The 22,211-nt window shown below is 44.2% G+C and overlaps 1 long non-coding RNA gene across 1 annotated transcript in view; it reads left to right on the top strand.

Annotated features, from left to right (window-relative positions):
• The window catches only part of LOC138249206 (uncharacterized), a 136,053-nt gene extending 114,540 nt beyond the window's left edge, over nt 1-21,513 (top strand). Inside the window, exon 3 of the long non-coding RNA XR_011194782.1 lies at nt 21,139-21,513. This is a non-coding gene — a long non-coding RNA (uncharacterized lncRNA). The remainder of the gene's footprint in view (nt 1-21,138) is intronic.
• The last annotated feature ends 698 nt before the right edge of the window (nt 21,514-22,211 follow it).

Below are 22,211 nucleotides of genomic sequence, written 5' to 3' on the forward strand. Positions count from 1 at the left end.
CTCGGTCTGGTCTCGATAACGGGGAAACACCTGCGTGACTCAGGATTCGTCGTTTCAAGAGAGGGGTATGGGGCCGGCCACTTGATGTTTGCTTTCGACCTGACTCCTGGCATGGAAGACGCTGACCACTACAACTTGATCAAAAACAGAAATCTAAAAGCTGAAATACACTTTACACAGGTGCTGGCTACCAACGTGTACACAGGTGCTGGCTACCAACGTGAACATGGTAGGATTCTCTGTATTCGACAGCATCATCCAAGTCAATCACGCCCAACAGATTATGCTTGACTATCATTAAAAGACTATAAAATGGACACTGTGCAGATACGTGACTTCTTAAGCACGCCTAAATACACTAAGAAATACTTTTTAGGTGTATTTCCTAGTGACGGGCTACCGGGGAGATAGGCCCAGAAAGACCCCGCACACTCGTCTTTAACACCAACCCGCATTACAAGGGTGATACACATTGGGTGGCCCTGTTTCTGGATGTAGACAAGGTTATAGTGTTTGACAGTTTAGCAGAGTTCCAAAAGCATAACATTTATACAAAACCAATACTCAAATATGTAAAAAAAAAGCATCACCCACACTTGAGAATAACAAGATGCGTGTACAGGATTCTCTAGCCATCACCTGCGGGGAACATTGTACATATTTAATTAGTAAAATGTCTGAGGGTATGACGTCTAGAAATTTTTTTAATCTGTATTCCGCATTTATTTTATTCACCCACCACACATTTTAAAACCATTAATAAAAATGACCTGGGACTGTTGAAAAGTTTTTAAAGTGTTTATTACAAACAGTTTTCAGCACAAAAAGAAATAAATGAAGCAAACATCTTTCGAGACGCGAACCTTTTAACAAAACTGTGCAACTGTTCAAATGTCATGATAACATTAGAGTGGTAGCCAAGTGTTAATTTTGAACAGTCTCTTTTTAGGCTCCATAGGTAGAGTGTTGCTGCTCCTAGACGGTGTTAGCTGAGGAAAGAAAGGCGATGTTGACACAGTGGGACTCATGGTAAAAACACAAGGGGTCGGATCTTTCAAACTTTCACACTTTCAAGCCTTCGCCAGTGGTCGGCATTACCGACGATCATGGAAGGAATGTTGAGTTCCGCAGAGGCAAGTAGGAACTGCTCCCATCCTCTAGGAGCGTTTTGGGTCGATAGTGTTTTGCTGTGCGTGAGACCTCTAACCAGATCGTACATGTGTGATCCAGCAGTAGGTTGTCCCTTGTAAACGAATTCACCCTGGTCGTTCCAAGAAGTCAGATCTTTAGTAGCAGTCATTTTACCAAGCAGCTTTTACGCCTGCCCCTCTATACCTCTGACTTATATTTTTTAAAAGGTCTTCAACAAAAGTGTCTGGGGGATCCTGGGTCTTGAGGCACTACCGGGTCTGCTGGCGGCTGTTCCATGTCATGAGTATACAGAGTCAGTTTTTTTTTTTCAGCGTCCCACTGTTTATAATACTGTAAAAAGTTTTGAAGGGCTCCTGAGTGAAGCCCTGGTTTGTGGTGTTTTAAATCAGTTTTGCTCAAAATGGCTTTGATCTCCACATCAAGACGCTGCCTCTCGTTGCTATGTCCCCGACCTCGTTGGTGAAGGGCCCAACTGTTCCAGCTGTTTGCGAGGTACATGGTACATTTTGTTGGCATTCTCCATCAGATCCTCGACAGGAGATCTGTAATTAGCGGTATAGATATACCCAGCATCACCCCAATAAAACCTCCGGACTGCTTGACTAGTTTCTTTTTTAGAAAGGAGCGATGCTCTTTTATTGCTGAGCTTCTTAATAATGTGGTGCTTCTTCTTCAGTACGGGGAACTGGCTCGTTGATATCAGGACATTACCTTTTAGGGTGTTTAGGGGTATTTCTGAAATGGCAGCCACTAAATCGTCTGAAGCCGCACACAGGATAGCCCTTTTTTTCAGGGGTCTGGCTTGACCATCATTTTTAGGAGGTCTAAATTACGCTGTAGCCGCGCAGACATAGTAGCGACCTTACATTATTAGGCTTAGAGTGTAAATATTATAAAAGTCTTTTTAATGAGTCTTTTTATAGACTTGGGACTGTTTTAGGCGTGTAAGCGACCAGGGAGTCAGGTGGGAAAATACCAGAGCATAGTCTGTAGTCTTCTAGAGTATTAGGTTTTTAATCTACCAGTAAGTAGCCATGGGGTTTTGCGGTAGCACTGTTAAACGCTTCCATGAAAAACTGCGTCTTTCTGGGGTACATCTGTTATATATAATTGATATCTGAAGCTTGTCGCAGGGTTTTTTAAATAAGACCAGGTATGAGGCATTGAGAGTTATAGAACGACTGCTCTTACCCTTGTAAAACAAGTTCTGCACAATGTAGCATATGCTTAGATTTCAATGATGTGAATATTGAGTAAAAGCCCTCTCAATCTCAGGGTGGTCCCCGCCTTCGCACATGAGATCGTCTACAATGTTCACAAGGTTTTTAGGTAGCAAGTCGTCATTGTTGAGATTATTGGGGAGGCCTTCTATAAATCAGATGTCCGGGAACTTTAGGGATAGTTCAGTGTAAAGATCTTGCCAGCAGGAATAAAGGCATACAATGTTGTTAGGGGTCTGAGATAAAACACTGGGAGCATTTCCTAACAGTTTCTTTATAAAATAACTTTTACTGCTATTTGAGGGACCTGCTAAAATGCAGGAGAATGGATGTTGCAGCCTGGTGTCCATAGCGGTTGGGTGTTCGCACCTCAAATGTCTTTTTAATAACCATATGGCAGCAACACAGCTGGAAGAAATACCCTTTACAGCCTTCAAAACCAAAGGCTTTTGGCAACTTGCTCAACTTCATGGACAGAAAATTCAAGTTGGGTGTATGAACCTAATTTCAAAAGGCACAACCTTTAACTGCATCATTTTGGAGCCCTAGGTGATGAGCTCTATGGCCATCTTTTCATGAATCAGGTCCCGGAGAATAAAGAACGAGTCGTACGCTTTTGAGGTGTGAGCCAGCCTGGTATACTCGTAGTATTTCGGCTGCATGAACGTGTTGAGGAAATCGTTCACGCACGGCCGCCTTCAAACTCCCAGTTTTCATCAGCTGTTTGATGGTGAGTGTACATATAGTTAGGCTGGCGCACACCCGTCTCCTGCGTACATTCTATATAAAATACGATATAGTCTTCTGTTTTTTTCTGGGGGAAGCCTTCGAGCATGTAACACTCATGTGCTGTTCCCGCTATAAAATACGCTTTACACTTGGGACATTGCACACCTCTACAATCTTGGTAGCTCCCGCAAGTCCGACAGTCCGATTTACAAACACACTGTTTGAGGCTGACGTGTACATTCAAGCAGTCTTGCGACTGACAAAAAACATCTTACACTTCGAACAGTTCACCTTCTGAGCGTCGTCGTCGATGCACCCATCCCTCTGACACATTTTACAGTGCATTTCACACTGGTGTCTGGTCAAATTGTTGTATATGTGGTTGCAATGCTCGCTCATGTACTAGAAAACCCTTTTGGTTCAAGAAGCTGTAAATGTGATTTTCACGATGGAGCACATAAACAGTCTTGTTTTTCACAAGCTCATCGGTAGTGAAGTACTTACAAGAACCCCTATGGTACAGAACTTTTACAGTAACGGCAAAATGATTCTCAAAAAGTCCCAGGTCCCCAAAATCAACCAGTCTGTCGGGCGGTATTTGGAGTGCTTTGTGGGCTTCCGCCGCCATAGACATAATGACATGGTCTGGGTTAGCTCGGTCCACCACCAAACTTGCAATGCCCGCCGCCAGACACATATTGGTAGCTCACATGTTAATGTTGAACAACCATTGATTTTTCTTGCAGATGATTTTACTGTACATGACGCTCTTTAAGGTTCTGGAAACACTGCCCTCATGACCCCTCACAACGAGGGCAATGATTCTGAAGGTCCTGCACGCCATTAATTCAGCCTGGCTCTGTAAAAGCTTGTACAGGTTTTCTAGAAACGTCACAGTGTCAAACACATCTCTAGACCACCGTCTGATGAACAGAGGACTGTTGAGATCCTGCCCCTGAAAACATAGCTGGAAGAAATCGTTAAGCCCCACATTGTGTAACAATCGTTCTCTGAGCATTTGTACAGCCTGGTGGATAGCTATAACACCCTGATTGGAGGAGTTTATACGGTCTAGGTTAATGAACCTAAACTCCTCATAATGCTCTGTAGCTTTAAATTGCTCTATGGTGCGACTATACCGTCTCACACTCTCTAGAAACACTATAAAGGAAGCCCCAGGTTGAGGATCTATACTGGAGGGGGGACTTTCGGACGGCCATTTTGGGAAGTCTGACCGTTATTTAGGGCACCTGTATTGTTTAACCTCTGAACAGCACATATTCTGGCTTTCTTTCATTTACTCAATAAAAGCCGGTGCTGTTTGGCGCTATCTGCCCACTTTTGCTTCTTACCGGCCCACCCGCTTTTAGGGATTCTCCCACGCCTATTTGAACGACCTCTGCGACACACTCTGGAGCTGACCCCGCTGACCCTACTACAGGTCCCTCAGATGGATCTTCAAAGTGTTTGGGGTCTTTGAGGTGTCCTATTTGTCGCAGAGGGGGTTTGAAGTTTGTGGTGGTCCCTGTGTTCTCACTGAAATGCATCTTTTGGGAACAGGGAGGGTCAGCTTTAGACGCTGATGGCAATATCTTTGGAACTTGAGGGTGTTCTATATGATTTTTAGCTTTGATGGCACATAAGAAACGCAGGGCTTTAGTTAGTATAGCCCCTACCTTTTTGTTATATCTTGGGCCCGTGAATGTTAAACCGTCGCCCCATAGGGCGCTTCTCGGTCCTAGTCACGCCGGCATAACCCCTATGTCCATAGCAGCTGCTTCACAGGCATGGATCACCTCTGTTCTAAACCACTCCAGCCTCTGAATTACCTCCCTCGGAACGACCCTCAGGGGCCGCTTCACTTTTCCAGCCTTCCCCGGTTTTAATGTCTTAGAGGGGAGCATCGCTTTCACTTTCTGACAGCCCCCTGGATGTCTTTAATGTATGTCTCTAGCACATTCTTAGGGTCTAAAATATCTAGTTTATGGATGTCTGCTGTGTCAGCATCCACAGTGCCTTTGTGTAGATCGGGACTCTGGCGGTTCAAAAAACCAGTGCCCCAGTGTGAACATCCTGGGGGTTCGGAGGCCTGAGAGTCGCTAAACGACCTTTCAAAACTATAGTTTGGACCGTCACTCCACCCTAAGCTACTGTCTGGGTATGTTGCGGCCAGTGACATTATTATTACCCTTGACACAGGGCTGGTAGGGTCGTACACTCCAGGGGGTGTGGGAGGTGACATCGAGTCTGGGAAACTTAATTGGTGATCGTAGTAACCCAAAGCCTCGGTGGTGTAGGCATTGTAGGGACTGTGTGCTGGTGTTTGTCCCTGTTCAAGGTCAACACTGTGCACAGCTGCTGCCGGGGTTTCAGAACTCTCCGGACCACCAGCCAACCCTTTGAGAAGGTCAATACAGTGGGAATAAGGGGTCTGCTCTGCCTGGTCTGTTTCAGGATCGCCACCCTTGGGCCCCTGATTGTTATTCATACATGGTTTTGGGGATACTCCCCTGGGAATAACACAGGTATTATCCAGGCACAGGGGGTGAACAAATAGAGAGCCCCAGGTTCTGTGCGTTTGTCTCAATGGTAACGCTCACTTTTAATGATAAGTCTAACTGACCTGTTTGTAGGACCGGTAGTGCCTGCTTCTGCCTCCTATACTACTGGGAAAACTTGTTCACTGTTGGCTGTACGACGGGTTGGATACCCCCTTCAAGGGGTTTACAATGTCTATGTTGATGTATGTCGACACTTGGTGGCGCACGTTCTTCTGAGCCCTTAGAGGGTGGCTGAACTGTGTAACATGTAGGAGTGTTCAAAGGTCCGTGTGTTGGCATCACAGGGATAACGGTGTTGGTGCTGTATGATGTACCTGGTTCATTTAGAGCTGCGTTGCTCTCAATGGTAGCCGGTGCCCACACATTTTGAAGTTTCATGGTGATGTCCTTGAGCAGCATTGCCATTCGTTCACGCTTACGCCGCTTCCCTTCAGAGTTCTCTTGCGCGTCTCTGCAGTGAATACATAAAAGTACGTATTAGAAAAATGATAGAACAACACTTATGATTACCACCCCCTAGCCACATGCCCTACACTTCTAGCTTTTACAATACATTTTTACAACCCTTACTACATGCACAAGGAGTAACCTGTTGAGAGATAGAGCTGTTGGGTTCTTTTTGACTCTACAGTTGTGAAAAACATACCTGTTTTGTTCCTTAGAGACATGCTTTTCTTTGTGGATGGCCTTCCCCAAGCGCCTTGGACTTTCTTTTCTGATCCTTCTGTTTCGCCATGGGTTCTAACTTTAAAAGTCCTACGCGGGCCAGGTACACTTCCATGGCGACTGTAAAGGAGGAAAAAAAGACATCAGCACTGCATTTACAATATAATAATAGGCCTGGTTCCAATAGACCCTCTGAGGGTTTCAACCTATACTATTCTAATGCTGACATAATGTTTGCAACAAGGCCCTATTTTATTTGCCTGCAAGAGTTGTAATAGGCAACACTGTGTTTTACAGCGTCTTGATCGTCTAGGATTTGCTGCAGAGCGTCCACACCCACCTGTACTTTGGCGCTGTAACCTGTAAAAACATTTTAGAAAAATTACCAAATAAAACACCTGGGGTAAAACGCTGGGGTTGACGATGGGTCTCTAAGCTATAAAACTCTAAATACTTGTACCTTGTTGGAAGGTTTAAGTCTGTTGAAATGTCCATGCTAGTTCTGGGGTATCCTGCCGACAGAACAGACAAATTGGCATTAAAATAATATCTAACAAGAGCTGCAGGTTTTAGGTCTCATCACCCTTTGACACCCCGCATTTATAAAAACCCAGGCACTAGTCACTAGTAAAATAAGTTATAAACAATAACCGTACAGGGGCCTACACTGTTAAGTAAAACATTTTTTAAATAGAAACATCAAAACCCAGACGGTTTGTGTTCCAAAATTTGCGCAGAATTCCAACATTTATTTTGACCGACTCTAAACAAAGTTTACAGCCTAAAATCATTTACGGCTAACAAAGCACCAACACATCCAAAAACACTTTGAGATTTGAAAATGCCATCAAAACTTTTACTCCAGTATGCAAGTTGCAAGCGTTAGCTAAAGTTGAAAAAGCGGCTGTAATACATTAGAAAAAGACCATATGCGCATTTCATATTAACATTGCACAATACACCTTGCACCCTTAATTAAATAATGCAAGCATGTGTTTCACACATGAATCTCTGGGACACAATCACTTTTCAACACAGGCCCTTTACAGGTATTAAAAGAAACCGGTAGGGGATGAACAGTTTGAAAACTGAGTTGAATAAGACACCATAAAACATTGTGTTTGGGCTATTTATAATTTTTTTTAAAAGCACATTGTAGTATTTTCGACATGATCACGCCTTAGCATTATTAGCCCTAAACCACATATTTTATACATTTAGGGCCAGATGTAGCAACATTTAGAATTGCGACCCGCAAATTGCGAGTCAGAGCGACTCGCAATTTGCGAGTCGCAATTCTGAATGTTGGATGGTGTCTCTGACACCATCTGCGATTCGCAAGGGGGTCGCAAAAGCCCACCTCATGAATAATCATCATGGGGACCCCTTCCCTTTTGCAAATGGGTTACCACCCATTTGAAAAGGGTGCAAATTGCGATTGGTTTGCAACCGCGTTCGCAGTCACAAACCAATCCTGCATTGCACTGCGACTCGCAATTAGGAAGGGAACACCCCTTCCTAATTGCGACTCGCAAACCCGTTTTGCTATTCGGTAACCAGGTTCCCGATTCGCAAAACGAGGTTTGTGCATTGCGATGTGCTTTTTGCACGTCGCAAACAGCGAAATTCACTGTTTGCGATGTGCAAACTGCTTGCTACATCTGTCCCTTAGACTTTTACAGCTTGCATAAAATACACATTTGGGAAAGGTAGGGGCATAGAAAAGACAGAAAACAGACACAATGGACCACATTCTAATATTTAGGATTAGTGACATGCGTTTTCAATATTGTAACACAGCAGTGGCTTACTAATATTGCCCTCACACATATTCTGCCCTAAAATATATTTTTTATGGCACATTCCACAGCAAATGTCTGTAATGCACCCTCACATCACCCAGCATTAATAAGCAATAAAGGGCAACATCATTTAAAACACAATCTATTGAATGTCATCAGGGCAAGACTCTCTACAGAACAGGGGCTGGCTGTATCAGGCTGTATCCAGGGGGGTCCCTAATATCCATGCTTTTCTGCATTTATTGGGGGGCTCAAAAGAGACATATGGGTAGAAAGCTGTTGGGAAAGAGTGAAAACAGGCAAAGAAATTCAGTCAAGTCAAACTACCTTAAGACAAACTAAACACTCAGTTACCTCAATACAACATATCAACCACAAGATCTGGTGTTCTGTAAATGGACGTTGGTCAATTTTCGTACACATTGGTGCAAGTCAAATCATCTAGCCAAAATAAACTTAGGACAGTTTGCATAAGTTCTCTAAAGCCTAATTTACCAAAAGTGAGACTCTAACTAAAGCAAATGGGCAAAAGTGAGGAGCAAATTAGGACAAAAAGGAAATTTGAAAAAGTAATTTGGAAAAGGCATCAAAGTAGAAAGGTTTCAGAATTTTCAGAAGCTCAGTCAATAGTATTCTTAGAGAGGTAATCCACACTCACCAAAGCGTGGGGAAAATGAAGAGAAAAATCAGAGGTCTGTGCCTTTCAAAGTCAAAAGGAGCCTGCTCTCCTATCAGTTAGTGAAAGTCCTAGTTAAAAATGCACATCTTGTTCAGGTAACACCGCCTGGATCATGTTATCACATGGTTCATTCTTCTTCCATTTCACAAGGTAACTTGTGACACTGGGATTAGGTTTCACGACAACTCTGGGAAGGTTCCTGTCCTTGGTCTCCCGTACAACTGTTGCAATATATATGATTAGCGGTAGCCGTCATGTTTCAGGTCTCTTCTTGTACCTTCTCCAAGGCTGTTTTCTCAGTATCTTTATGAGTAAAGCAATAGCACATCTATTTCCAAACTAACATTTAATGTGAAGGTACCTAAAATTAAATGACATTTTGGCAGAAATGGAAAACAGTTTCTCACTTTTAAAGAAATTCAGGCCTAGTAAAGCAAGCTAAGTATGAATAGTCACTTCATACTGTGTAAAGTAAGCTTCTGCATCATATAAAAAATTCATGTAACAGTTAATATACTCTGTTTTTCTGAATGTTTTCTCCTCCTTTCTGCCTCGATTTCACTGTTTTCACCCTCCTTTCCCCCATTTTTCTGTGTACTTTCTCCTTCTTTTGCCTCATTTTTTTTGTTTGCTGCTTTCTCCCTCCTTTCGCCTTGTTTTTCTGAGTACTTTCTCCTGCCTTTTGCCTCCTTTCTTTCTCTGTTAATTCCTTTTTTCCCCATTCCCACTCCTGCCTGCCGCCTGTTTTTGCGTCTCCTTCCTAGCCCAGTCCACTGCCTCCCAGAGCCCCTCCCTCCTCCCAGGACCTACTTAATGGAGGCCACTACATGGCTGCACAGAGGACACATCCAGCGGGCACGCCACTGGCGCAGCAAAGACATGCCAAATGCAAGCCGGTCTGCGCCGTCCATGCCTAGACTGCACCCAGCGCCAGGACCCCTGGCTCTTCCAACTCAAAAAGATACACTGCCACTGACCTCCGAGCTATGGACCCCTGGCGCAATAATAACCACTGCTGATGTTCATCCCCATGTACCACCAGAGGACAGTTCTCCTGCGGACACTGCTGCTCATTTTCGGCACTGAAACAACCAATGCACCTGACATATCGACCAAGACCACATGACGCAACTCCAGTGCATCCTATTCAATGCACATTCACTATTTAAACATGCCACTGAATTCTGGGACACAATCTCTTTCCTCACTGAACCGTGGCTCAACCCCGCCTCCGCACCAGACATCGCCGTCGTCATCACCAAAGGTTACAAGAAAACCCACTGAAACCAAACCAACAAGCAAGGAGGCAGAATCACCATGATCGACAGGGACACCATCCACTGCACAACATCCCCAGAAGACCCAACACTGGTAATGGAGCACCTCAACTCCCAACTCCACACAGATGGAAAAAGCACCATCAGAGGCACTCATGCCTATAGCCCACCAGGTCTATGCCCCAGCTTCTGCAGCACCATCCCGGAACTCATCATCCCGCAAGCAATCGACTCTGATCACTTCCTAGAGAACCTCAACTTCCACCTCAACAATTCCAGCGATACCAACTCCACTGACCTCCTGGAAAGATTGACCAACATCGGCCTCAAGCAGCTCATCACCGAACCTACCCACATCTCAGGACACTCGCTCAACCCCATATTAATCTCCAGTGAGAGTCAGGTACACCCACACCACTCACCTGGTCCAACCACCACAGCATACAGTTCACCATCCTTGGACCCACATACCCCGGCACTGTGCCCACAGATCCACTCGAAGAAACTGGAAAAATGTATCAGAAGACTAATTGAATGACACTCTCGGCTCCCACTTCCCAGACTCTACACACAACCCTGAACAAGCAGTAAAGAGCTTCTTTTAATGGATCACAGAATGAGCCAATGCCATCGTCCCTGCCAAGACAGCCAAGGTTAAAGGAACAAAGCAAAAGAGCAAGCTGGTTCACCAAGGAACTGCACTCCTCTAAAGGCAACTGCTGACAACTTGAAAGATAGTGTCACATTAGCAAAAAAACAGAATACCGCACTGCTTCAGGATCACCCTCAACTAGTACCCCACCTCCTGAAAGAAACCAAGAAGAATGCCATAGTAGACGGCATCAAAGCTAGCACAAACCACAGCAAAGAACTCTTCAACATTGTGAAGGAATTCACCAATCCAGCAGCCACTGAGAATGACATCATTCTCTCCCAGGAACTGTGCAACAAGCAACACCTCACCGACTTCTTCCATGACAAGATCTCCGCTATCTACAAAAACTTTGAATGCCAACCCACCGCTGCAGGCAGCAGCAACCAGCTCACATACACAAACCCCAAACACCTTCTCACCCACTGGGAACTCCTCACCATGCAAGACACTATCTTCATCATGAACTGTGATCACCCAGGAACACCCACAAACCCTTGCACGCACTACGTCTTCAATCTCAGAAGCAAGACAATTGGCGACGAGCTCAGGAAGGTCCTGCCTATTGTGAGAAAAGGCCTCTTTTTGACATGGTTAGCCCTCCACTTTTTGCCTGATGTAAGATGTAGCCTAGAAATTGTAGTGCCTAGGGCCCCTGCTAACCATGTTCCTTGGGCCCAACCTCTTTCTCCAAAACTGTTGTGATGCATTGGCACAATTGGATACACCTTTAGCTAACACTATAAGTCCCTAATAAAAGGTACTTAGGTACCCAGGGCATGGGGTACCCAGGGCATGGGGTACTAAGGGTAGGCCCCTGAAGGAAGCAACACTGATTGTGTCACCCTCTAGGGCTACGCTTCCAGATACCCCAGCACGGTCATTGCAGGCTGGGTGTTCTGGTGCACACCTAAAACACAAATTCAACATGGCAACCTGCCTGTGCACCCTGTCTACCATACACTACATAAACTATGGATAAGACACCCCACTGGCTACCCTTCCTGCCCTAAGGCAGGGTGCACCATAATATATGTGAGGGCATAGCTGCATGAGCAATATGCCCCCACTGTGTCCTTGCCAAACCTGGGGCATAGTGAGTGAACAGTGCAGCCATTTTAATACATGTGCTGGACACTAGTCAATGTGAGTTTCCCAGCTACATGATGGCCACTCTGAACCCTGGGCTGTTTGGTATCAAACAACTCAGAATGATAAATCCAAACTTGTACCAGTATTGGATTTATCCCTAAATTTACCCAGGGGTCACCTTAGAGGTGCCGCCTGCAGAAGCTAACTACCATGGCACAGTTGCTGATTGGTTCTATCCAGCCTGCCCCCTCCAGACACCCAATCTACAAACCTTGAGGGAGACATCTGTCTCTAGGGTTTGTGGAACAAAGCCCTTCCTGGGTAGAGGTGCCAACACACCCCTCCCTCAGGAATGTGCACTGCCCTGGCAGCTTCAAAGGGCTTACCCCTTTGAAACTTGACTCCAGGCTTCCTGCTAGCAGCAGATGGTAACCCCCATGCAAACCCTCACTTTTGGTGAAAGCAACGGCAGGAAAACTCAAACAAAGGGTAAAAGGAGGGGCCCCACATGTCGTGCGCCACTCCCAAGGTGTTGTCTGCGAGGTGGGCACCTCCATTTCATTTTCCTCCATCTTGAATTGAAGGAAAATAGCCAATCAGGGATGGGGAAGTGACCCTTCCCACAGGAAGTGGTCACTTTAGTGGGTGTAGCCACCCACAGGTTGGTGACCCATTGGTCATTACTAGGTTCCCCCTTAAAAGACCCACTAAATACAGTATTTAATGGGCATCCCTAGACCAGGACATCAGATTCAATGGACAAAAGAAGACTAGCACCAAGAAAATCCAATACACGAGAACTGTGGACTTGCTGTAACAAAGAAAAGGCACCAACCCCTGACTGCTGCACCCAGGACCCGACTGTCATCACTGAGAAGCTGCTGGACAACTGGAAAAACTCTAACGAACCCCAGAGCCACACCAGGCTTCTGAGTTTGCCATAGAACTCCCTCCAGAGTGGAGGTACCACTCTACAACAGCAAGAAACCAGCAAATCAGCGAGGGTAACTTCACTGGCCGGCCACTAACTCCTGAACCGGTAGAAGTAGCTGGAAGAAACAACACACAGACAACTGCAAGGACAACCCCTACAAGTGTGCCAAGTTTGGTGGCACTGCATCCTCCAATGGTCAGTAGGTACCATTACCCTGGGTATTGGTCAGCTAACATCGGACACCAAGAAAATCAACCTGTCCAAGGCTGAAAAACAACCAGGAGGAAACCCCAGTCAAGAGATTTCAGGAAGACCCTGGACCTCCTACCAGAGTGCTCCCGTTGTCCTGCAAATGACTCTTGAACCAACTTAACTCCTGCTCCAGAAGGCATCCCTAGCACACAGTATTTTTATAAATTGGACTCGAGCTATTCATTTGAATGTGTGAGTTTCAGGATTAATGCTGTGAGTACAACAAATGCTTTGCACTTCTTCAAGATTGGCCTAACTGCTCAACCAACCTACCTTAAAAATTAGAGCATTAGGTGATTAGGTTTTTACCCCTCTGAACCAATGTGTGGTTGCCTGGACCCCCTGCACAGTATTCCTAGCTTTGCACACTACATAGAGGACTAGCCTCCTAAACCTACCTCCGTCACTGCAGCCTCCTTCCTGGAGGTCTGGAAACCCACTGAAGTGAGGCCCCTTCTGAAAAACCCATCCACTGTCCCAGACAAATTTAAGAACTACCAGCCCATCTCTGTGCTCCCCTATCCAGCAAAAGTCCTTGAGAAATTAATCAACCAGCAATACCTAGAAGACCACAACCTCCTGAACCCCTCCCAATCTGGATTGCAAGCTAACCACAGCACCGAAACAGCTCTGATTGCAGCCACAGATGATATTGGAACCCTCCTGGGCCATGGGGAAACAGCAGCCCTCATTCTCCTGGACCTGTCTGTCACATTTGACACCATCTCCCACCACATCCTGATCAACAGATTCCACCACATCGGTATTAAAGGAAAAACCCTCAAATGAATCACCTCGTTCCTCACTATCAGAACCCACAGGATCAGTCTCCCACCGTTCTCCTTAGAAGATCATCTGTGGAGTCCCCCAATGATCGTCCCTCAGCCCGACCCTCTTCAACACCTACATGAACCCCTTGGCCGTCACTGTCAGATCACAGAGACTCAACATCATCTCCTATGCTGCCGACACACAGCTCATCCTCTCACTGCCCGAAAATCCCTCCACCACAAAAGCTAACAGATAACAGATGCATGATGAAGGTAATGGACTGAATGAAGGACAACTGTCCCAAATTCAACATCTAAAATATGGAAGTGTTCATCTTTGGGAACTTTGCCTTGCCATGGACTGACACATGGCAGACTGCAGAGCTCAGCACCACCCCCCCGCCCAAACAGACCAGTCCTGCAACCTCAGCCACATCCTGGATAGCAAGCTATCCATGAAGAAACAAGTCGACGCAGTCTCATCCGCCTGCTTCCACACCCTTCACATGCTCCGCAGGCTCTTAAGATGGCTCCCAGCAGACACCAGAAGGACCGTCATGCAGGCCCCATCACATGATGCAGACTGGACTACAGAAACACGCTTTACTTAGGAATCACAGCACACTTCCTGAATAGACTTCAGACAATACATAACTAAGCTGCAAGACTCGTACTCAGCCTCCCCAGAAGGACCTATAGCACACCCCATCTCCATAAACTACCCAGGCATGCGATTCAGATGAAATACCAGTTCAAGATGCTGACTCACATCTACAAGGTCCTGCAGCAAATGAAGGAGCAGCATACATCATCAAATGCTTGATCAACCAGACACCTCTGATCATATTCCCTCTTCCTCGCTGACACCCCACAGATCCAACAAGCCAACAGCTGAGGACGCTTGCTCTGCCATCGGGCAGCCAAGGCTTGGAACAGCTTCCCCCTGTACCGCAGCACTGCACCGTCACGCCAGAAATTCAGAAGAGAACCAAAAAACCTGGATGTTTGAATGGTCATTCCTCCACGCAGCAGCATACAGCTCCAGTGCCCGAAACCCACACAGGTGATTTGCAGCACTCTATAAATGTCTGATTGATTGATTGAGTACATGTATTTCTAACATTACAGTGAATGCACTTATTGACTGTGAGTCCACCACTTTACATTAGATTAGCATTAATTCATACATTATATTTTTGTTATTGCCACATATAGATCAACATTGTGACGTAAGGGTGGCATCCAATTCTCCACTGCATCATGTGTAAATCAGTGTATAGGAAAAGTTACATAAGAGTGAGGACTACAAGGTTTATGAGTTAGATCCATACTGGTAGGCAGTGTAGTTGGCCTGTAGAAGCACAAACTTAGAATTTAAAACTTAACACCATGGTTGGGGCTTTTCTTTAATAATAACCCTTTTTGCAACATTAGGATAATGAGAGACTCAGAAAAAATCATATTGTTATAATGTATTCCTTGCAGTTTGTATTCAGCTCTTTGACAACAGCTAATAGCTCACTATTCTATATTAGGATTTTTACTTATGAGCTGCAATGCTGCAAGTTAAAAAAATAATCTCTGACAAAAGCAATAACCCAATGACCTATTTACATTGTATACACTTTGTGATCTGCATGGTAGATGTTCTTTGCAGCAGCCATATTAACCCTCTGCACTACCTTATGATGAGTCAAAGCTTCCACTAGATAAATCTCCAAACTCTCTCTAGGAAGAACATTAATCACCTGATTTAGCTTGACCCTTTTTACTGTTGCCTAAAAACTGCTGGAGGCAAGGAACATGGCAGCAGGTGCTTTTAAAACCATAACATACTTGCAAGTGCAGCGCCCCACCTAATGTCATCACCAAGTGTGGTAGCGCAAGTCACACCCCCATTGAGCCAGCCCTGAATGAGTTTTAGGAATTGTTTGGATAGCGATGTCTTGAGTTATTTTAAGTTTCTTTTAAATTGGTAAAACTTCTTCAGAGCTAATTTTAAGACAGATCAGAGTATTATCAGCGTTTCATCGTATATTCAGGCCACTTTCTCCATATCCTTTCTTTGAGTGGTTCAACATAAAGATTACATTGATCTGAAGCCTTGATGTAAACCACTAGAAGAGATTGATCCAATGAGATGTTTCTCATTTTATTTTAACTGTATATGGTATGTTTTACATTTAAGTTTTTATATATCTAAGAACAGCGCTGTCCATCCTCGCATATTGTTGAATATTGACAAGGGTCACATGGCTGAAAGTGTCAAACACTGCAGTGATGTCAAGGAAAATTAGAAGGCTGCACTTTGTTTTGAATATTTAATACGTCATCCAAAATTGATAGGTTTGCAATTTCAGTTCTGTATCGGTCTCTAACACCTAGCTATGTTGACTGTAGCAGGTTTCTGTTTTTAATGTGGTCATTCATTTGTTGGTTTACCATACTATCCAGTGTTAGCCCCAACAGTAGGCTAGTTATTGATCAGATGTTGAACTCAATATCTTCAATATTCAGGCTTGACATGTGCATTTTTAAAGCTGTCTGGGAACATTCCCTATCCTACTGAGCACTGTGTGAGGTTCAGGAGCGGCTCGCGGCACGTGGCAGGGGCAGGGCGGTGCAGGGGGGAAGAAAAATGAATTAAAAAAAAACGTACATGAATCGCTGCCACCGCCGCCACCACCACGCTGCTCCTCTTGCTTTTGCAGCAGACTGCAGGCACAGGCTCCGAGCCTGCCCTGCGGCCAGTCTGAACAATGGCATGCTGCTGGCAGCATGAAAGCAGCATTCGGGTTGGTCGGAGCACCCAGCCAGGGTGCTCCAAGGCAGACTGGGAGCATCTGCCTGCTCTCTTCAAACCAGCAACTCAGTGCCGGGTTGGAAAGAGCTTAGTGCTCATGTATGTTAGGCCGGCCCGAGACAGACAACCAAAAATGCATGCGCACTGAGGGGGAGTGTTGTGTACTCCCCTTCTGTCCCTGTCACTCCAGTGGCCCGTCCCTTTTGCAATACAACTATGATAAACGTAGTTTATCGTTTTATTGCGAAAGTTTGGCAGCTGCTGCTGCTGGCAGGGGTCGACGCTCTTCCACCTTAGCGGAGGAGCCGCGCCTGGTGAGGTTAGTCCATTATGGAGATATGTAGGATGGCAATGTTTTAATGAAGGAATTTTGGACAGATTTTCCAGATACTTACTAGAGAGTTAATTTAAATAGGGTCAAAGAAAAAAAAACTTTGGACCTAAGTATCTTTTTCTTTTATTTCTTTCTCGCAAATTTAAGATTGTTCAAATATCTTGTCTCTAGACCCTTTCCAATATCCTCACAACTGTTTGTGGAGTGCGGCCATAGTGTGGTGTTGTATGTAGAAACTTAATGTGGTTTGTTCTACTTTATGTGGTTTGGTATAGAATGGTTAGGGGTGGTTTGTGGTGGCATGGTGCTGGGCGATGAGTTGAGCTTTTCCACAAGGTTCTACATCTAGGAACAGACTGGAAACTAAAATCATGCCTGGCAAAAAATACTGGACGTAGTACCATATTGCAGGAGGCTACCACTAAATGGGATAATGATTGGTCCCTGGCAGCCTATCTTACTCTAAAAGCACCGCTTAGCAGGCATTCCACTAGGTAAATTGCAGGAAATGTCTGTGAGCCAAGGCAGTGCATAGCAGATGTCTGAGGTACCAAAGGCTATTACTAGGTGTCCAGAGAGTGAGCAACACAAGCCTGCAGTACCACGGCTGCTACTAAGTGTTCTGAGAATAAAAAAAAGAGAAGTTCCAATTGATTACAATGATAGCACTGTTATGTAAGTTCAAAGGTATTAAATGGAGGAGTCAATTCTTATATTACCAACACTGGATTCATTGGTTTTAAAAAAGTATTGTATTTAAGGATCACAATGGCACATTCAATCAGCATCAAAGGAGGACCACAATGGCAATTACCACCATAGGTACAGAAGAAGGGCCACATTGTCACATACATATGTCTTGAGGGCAATCTCTAAATTAAAAGAACCAGCTGATTTGATCTAGGGATTATAGTAGGAGCCTAATGAAAGTAATGACACAGCTCATCAGGAAACATATATAAATGCTAGATAATATTTATAGGGTGTCATGCTTAGAGAATTTGTATTTTATGTATTATTTTTCCACACCAAAATATTTTATATTAAATGTACAAATGCTCCATATATGAGTATCTACATTATTTACTTTGAGATCATACTTTGAGTACGTATCTGCATATGATGCAGAACATGTCGTTTTTTTGAAGGGAGTCCTTCTCTTCAAGATGGCTTCTGTGTTGAGCAAATAGTCCCTGCCACATGTTGAAAGCAATGCACTTTATGGATTGCAATTAAAGCACTTAGCACTTCCTAGGAGGCAGCATGTTACACAAAAACAGCCACTAGTTGAAAGACGTTTAAGCCGCTGAAGCAAACTCTGTGCACATTGTATAGAAGAATACTGACATAAGCACTGAACTACAGTGCCACTGTCAAACCAGAACGAATACAAACTCATACATTGGGCAACACAAGCCTGCAGTACCACAGGCTGTTACTAAGCGCCCAGCGAGTGAGCAGCATAAGCTTACAGTACCACATGCTTGTTCTAGATGTCTCCAGATTGAGCAGCACAATCCTATGCTACTAAACCCATTATTAGTTGTCCCAAGTATAAAAAAAGAGCAGCTGTGATTTATTACAATTACTACACATAAATCTCTTGAATAAATTATTTGGTATGACTTATGCTGATGTCCCAGTGGTAAATTCAGGTTCCAGTGTGGAAAAAGTGATTTTTCAATTTAACCCCATTAGATACCATGTTAATATTTTAGATGCCTGTTGCCCAGGTATTGTGGGGTTATTCCGGCATACCCCTAAATGGTGTGTACATGATGCTTGCACCTGTGGGATTGTATTCGAGAGAGTATTATTCTTTAATGTATAAAATAGATAAGGAGAGCTAGGTAGTTTATTTTCTTTCTGTATGTTTATGTTAGACATGTCAGAACCTCATATGGTCAGTTATACGGATGCTCAGATCAACAAGTTATTAGAGCACCCATCCCTACTGAGTGGCTGCCTCCATAGCTATACATTTGGACCAAATTGAAAAAATGAAACAACTTAAAAAGAAGAATATCAGGATACACCTAAATGCACAAGTCCTGCTGGAACCGGTCAAGAATAACACTATACCATTAGGCCTTCAGGTTAAGAATGTACCAGTGATTTTTTTTGTTGACAAAGAATATTTATTGCAGTTTAGCAGTGTGGGCACAAAGTGCTCCCGCGACTGGTTGTCATTATCAATCGAAACACTATTATATATAAGGAAAGCAGAATTAAAGGAAATAGAGGCCCTAGAGATAGAAATCACAAGTGATCCTACCATTCTGGATGCTAAACAGTTACTAGAGAACATGAAGAAAAGTATTTGAAAACTTTACTGTTAAACAAAAAACTACAAAGATATCAAGAGCTATTGAGAATAAAGAGTTTTAAGATAGAGAACATCTATCCCTACTTAAAGGAGTATTTCTACAAACATCCTAGTAGTTTTAATACACAGTACCAAGGGAGATCACAAAGATATTTTATTTCATTCTCAGATAGCTCGTCAGATTCAGGACAAGAAACCCCAGAACCTTCCAACCCAAGTGCTTCCGACCCAGGTGCCCAACCGTTTTTTTGGCAGTGGAGGGAGAAGGGGGAGGAGCAATGTGGTAGAGAATCCCCCCTCCAAACAGGGGAAAAGGAAGAGTTCAGAACCAGGAGGCAGATATACAGGCAATGAACGGTTCAGGAATACATTCTAATGAATCTATTCCCATCTACAATTTATCTAACTACCAACCTACAGATATGGAGGATTAAGTACTGGACAAGGGTCTCTCTTTTGTACCCCTGAGTAGATCCGGTTTTGTATGAAGACAGAGATCCTTCATTTTTAAGTAAAGTATGACTCAAGAACTTCTTTGCTGGTAACAATAAAATAGAGGAGTCGAACATGAGTGGGCTAAAAAGTAAATCCACATTCTGTCCAGCTCGTTCTAGTATGGCACCTCAAATGTTTGTATTTGAAGAGACAGAAAATAAAGGAAAATCGATTCATTGAGCTCCAAGAAATTGTCCTTTAAACAGAACTGCAGTAGAGAAGAATTACAGGCAATTCAAAATCTCCCCAGAAATAAGTCCATTGTGATAGAGCCTGCCAATAAAGGAGGAGCCATAGTGGTGACGGACAGTCAGAAATATGATCAGGAAATTCTACGGCAGTTTAGCAATCCAGCCCACTACCAACTGACTAGAGAAAATCCTTTTGTGGAGTTAAGGTAAAATTAAAAAACTGACACAGGAGCAGTAGAGGAAGGTTGGAAATGGTAAAAAGAGTTTGAATTTCTTTATAGGAAGGATTCTAGAACTTTGGTGGTATATATCCTTCCTAAAATCTACAGGAATGCCACAAATCCTCCAGGCAGGCCAATATTTTCAGCTTGTGGATCTCTTCTGGACCTAGTGGCATAATATATTGATGTCTTCCTAAAACCTTCTGTAGTCGGAAACGGAGGTCATCATTACAGATTCCATGGATATAACCAATAAAGTGGAAGGTCTTCCCTATGATGAGACTAATGAGTGCCTAGTGACTTTTGCATTGAGTCACTATATATAAATATACCACAGGATGAGGCTATATGAGTCATCAAGGCATTTATGGATTCTAGATCCTTGCCACAATGTCCCCACCGAATTTCTGGTGGCTATGGCCTTGATATGGCCTTGATATGTTTGAGGAACATTTTTTTGCCTTTAAGGATTACCTACACCTACAGATCATGGGCATGACAATAGGGTGTAGCTTCACCCCAGAGGCAGCAAATTTGCTCATGTCTTTTATAAAATGAGTGGCTTCATACCGACAGTAATCCTTTTAAGGTCACATGAGACATTGGTTTCATTATATAGATGAAGTTTTCATGATGTGGAAGGGGGACAAAGAGTCATTAGAAGCATTTAATGAATGGTTGAATCAGCGAACAATACATCCTAACTTCATCATGACATCAGGCACAAATAAAGTGAATATTGTGGACCTACTGGTGGATGGAAGAGAAGGTAGAATAGACCCTGCTCACACGTCTCATCACTCTTGAAAGCCAATAAAGTGAAAAATATTATTGGAAAAACTTGGAAGATTTTGGGGAATATAAAAATTCCAAAACCTCTGTTCTCATTTAGAAAAGTATCCAAGTTAGTTGGTGAAAGCAGCCCGACCAGGGGAGCATATGAAATAACTAATTGATATGTTGTGTTTGCTTCCTTCAACAGGACACTACAAATGTCACCATTGTGCAACCTGTCAGTTTACGAGGAACACAAAGACCATTACTCTCAATGGAGTCACTCACTGCCAAACAAGGTTTTCCAACTGCAATATTAAGAATGTAATTTATTGTGTGCAGCGTTCATAGGAGTTAGTATATATTGGACAAACTACTCAATCCGCGAAAGCTTGTGTGTTATAACATAAATCTAGAATCAAATGTGCAGTAGAGGGCACACCATTAGTAGACCACTACAAAAGAACCACTCTGAAAATGATATACTCTTGTGTTTGATTTTTGTAGCACAAAAGATTTACAGGGGTGGGTACATTGAGTCGATCTTAAATAGAACGGAGGCTAGAATGATTGAGTTTTTTAACACTACCACACATAGGTTAAATGACCTAGAAGAGATGTGGTCACTGATATAGTGATAATTAATACTACAAGTACCTTGTAACACAGTTATTGTGAAGATTATTCAGGATTGGTTTGGAATTTACAATGTATATTGTATAACACTGTATATCATAAAAAACTGTCTTTCTATGCATTAATGGTGTTATTTTCAGAAGTGGTAAACAGATGTACCATAACCTATTAAGGTGGTCATTCTGACCCTGGCGGTCTTTGACCGCCAGGGCGGAGGACCGCGGGAGCACCGCCGACAGGCCGGCGGTGCTCCAATGGGGATTCCGACCGCGGCGGTAAAGCCGCGGTCGGACCGGCACCACTGGCGGAGTCCCGCCAGTGTACCGCGGCCCCATTGAATCCTCCGCGGCGGCGCAGCTTGCTGCACCGCCGCGGGGATTCCGACCCCCCCTACCGCCATCCAGATCCCGGCGGTCGGACCGCCGAGATCCGGATGGCGGTAGGGGGGGTCGCGGGGTCCCTGGGGGCCCCTGCAGTGCCCATGCCACTGGCATGGGCATTGCAGGGGCCCCCGTAAGAGGGCCCCTACATGTATTTCACTGTCTGCTGCGCAGACAGTGAAATACGCGACGGGTGCAACTGCACCCGTCGCACAGCTTCCACTCCGCCGGCTCGATTCCGAGCCGGCTTCATCGTGGAAGCCTC

The sequence above is a fragment of the Pleurodeles waltl genome, chromosome 8 (genome assembly GCF_031143425.1).
Source record: "Pleurodeles waltl isolate 20211129_DDA chromosome 8, aPleWal1.hap1.20221129, whole genome shotgun sequence".
Classification (NCBI taxonomy): Eukaryota; Metazoa; Chordata; class Amphibia; order Caudata; family Salamandridae; genus Pleurodeles; species Pleurodeles waltl.